The following is a 2,799-nucleotide window of genomic DNA, read 5'->3' on the forward strand; positions in this document are numbered from 1 at the left end:
AAAACCCCAAAAAAACAAAAAACAACAACAAAAAAACCCCAGCAACAACAAAAACAAGACTGAATATTGCAGTCTCAAATCACAAAAAAGGGAGAGGAGGGAGAGAAGAAAAAGAAGGGGAAAAAAATCTGTAGCCTTTTATGGGTATGACTTTAATGTCCTCTTTTCAGCTTCCTGCTTTCAAAGCTGCCGGAGAGATTCCAAGTTGCCAGTGTTGTTTGTTATGCTACACCTCAGGCTCCAATCCAACCTTTGCCCTGTTTTGCTTTTAAACTCTTTCCCTCCTTGCAGCCCTCACCTTCTCTTTCCCGTGTTGAAAAACAGAACAAAAGGCAAACAAATAAGAAAAGTACAGGGTCTGCTCTTGGGCTGAGTATCTGTGTACATGCGTGGCAGAAGAACCCATCAGTGGTGAGGGTGGGGGGTGGCCACATGCTCAGGCTCTCCCTCTAGTCACCAGAATGGAGATGGGCAAACAGTGGGCACACCAATGACCAGATACCAAAAAAGGAAAATCAGAACAAAGAAAAACTGACATATTGTCCACCTTTGTCCCAAGGTTCCTGTGGCGTTTTTCCGTGGTGTTTCTCCTCCCCCTGGTAGGCCTTGCCATTTGGTCTCACCCAGGATGTCAGTTCTGGGTCTCTGAGCCCAGCCTGGCAGATTCAAAAGTACACGATTTTTTACTTCAGCTCCAAACTTACAGCTTACAAGCTGTAAGCCTTCAAACCTTTAAAATATTCCTATCTCTGTGGTTCCAAGTTTTGGAGCTCTGCCCTGGATCTGCTTTGCCTGGTATTCTGTGTTTTTGCTGAAGGTGAACTTCACTGCACCTCTACCCTAGCCACCATCAAGCCCCACATCCCTTTAATAATCTTTTAAGGAATCTAGGAAAAATTAGCAGTGGAACTTATAAGATACTAAAATTAGATTCTAAGATGCAATTCTTATGTATGTTTCAATATTACGTTTAGCTTCTCTAGGTGTCTTGGTGTTGTGCTGTAGGATATGCACTGGACTGCTAACTACAAAGGGTCACCATGAGTCAGAACTGACTTGATGCCACTTTAACAAGAAGAAGTGTAAGGAGCACTGTTTGCTAAACATTGGATTACTAGCTACAAGATCGGTGGTTCAAAACCACCAACAGCTCCCCTGGAGACCCTTCAATGAGGCTGTCTGGTTCAATTAAGGTTTACAGTCTAAGGTACCCTGCATAGGGTCACTGTGAGTCAGAATTGACCTGATGGCAGCAAGGTGTATGTGTGTGTGGATGTGAAGATGTTTGGTTGTTATCTTCAGATTTATAAATTTCAAGAGAAATTATCTTTGTTTTTGTCTCTCTATTTCTACCTATCTCTTAAAAGAGTTTGTTTGCCTCCACAAACTCATGGTGTTAGTGTAGGGTTCTGGTTGTGTCTCCTACAAAAGCTTTGTTCATCTCTGCTGGTGGCAGCAGTGTGAGGTTCTTTCTGGGTATGACTGTCCTAGAAGTTTTCAAGTTTTGTGGAATCTTGGGCTCTATAAGGCACAAAAACAATGAGCACCAGATGACCAGCAAGTAAAGCCAGTAGGACAGCCGGCAGCTGTGAAAGGAAAGACTCCCGTGCCTGGATAAGCCAGTTCCAAGTGGGCATGAAGCTTAGGCTGCCCGCCTGCATCAAGATAATGCCTCTAAAACTCTGAGGCACACATGATTTAAACAATACACAGTCCAAACTCCAGGCTGCTTCCCAGTCAGGATTTTACTGAGTTCAAACTTGGAATGAAGTAAAACATTCTCTGAAAATAGGAAATGTCACATCTAGGGACAATACAAAGTTCCTTTATGGAACTCCTGTCTGATATATAGATAAGCACTGGGAGTCTGCCACTTGCTTGTACCTATTTACTTGACACAGGTACAAACATTAAAGTCAGCCTAGGAAAATAAACGTGACTGTTTGGAGTTCTCAAGGCAATAAAAAATCTCACAGGATCCACTTTCTGCTAAAAGTTTTATTTAATCCTGGGAAGTCAAAGTTTCAAACTAATTCTTAACATTCTTTATAAATAAGCTTGGATTTCCCCCCTGCCAGGATGCTGGTTTGGGGTTTTAAACTTTAAACTGAATATATTAGAAGTAATTTAGAATTTTAGTGCTTACTTTGAGAAAATAAGTTTCCATTTGTGTCTTTTCCTTCCTGTCCCTTGGAAAAGTGTTTAAGGTTTAATATGCTTAAGTAAAGGAGAATTTTTATCCTGTTTGCAAATGCTTTGGCCTGTTTTTTTTCAGATGTTTGGTCTGGTTCCTAGGTTTTGTGCATATTGGTGAGGGTTGCTACAATGAATCTCACTCAGTCTTTCGACGGAGACACTGAGAAGATAAAGATCCCAGTGGTGTAGTGCTTAACTGCCACAAACAAGCTTTCTCTACAGAATCTTACAGGCTATGTGCGGAAGTAAGAGAAAATGTACAAGTTAAAAAGAAAATTGAGAAGAATTTAAGCAAATTTTATAAGCAAATTTTATTTCAGTAATAATTATGTTTGGGGATATAGAGATCATTTAAAGCTCTTTAGATAATTTACAGCTAACAAATTGAGTTAAATATTCATTATAGTATAAGATTCATATAATTTAGATTTTTAGAGAAAGAATACATATATAAGGAGCTCTGGTAGCATAGTGGTTACAAATCGGGCTACGAACCACAAGGTCAGCAGTTCGAAACTACCAGGTGTTCTGTGGGAGAAAGATGAGGCTTTCTGCTCCTGTAAAGATTTACAGCCTCGGAAACCCTGTACAGGGTCACTATGA

This window comes from Chrysochloris asiatica, unplaced genomic scaffold, assembly GCF_000296735.1.
Source record: "Chrysochloris asiatica unplaced genomic scaffold, ChrAsi1.0 scaffold00161, whole genome shotgun sequence".
NCBI classification, from domain to species: domain Eukaryota; kingdom Metazoa; phylum Chordata; class Mammalia; order Afrosoricida; family Chrysochloridae; genus Chrysochloris; species Chrysochloris asiatica.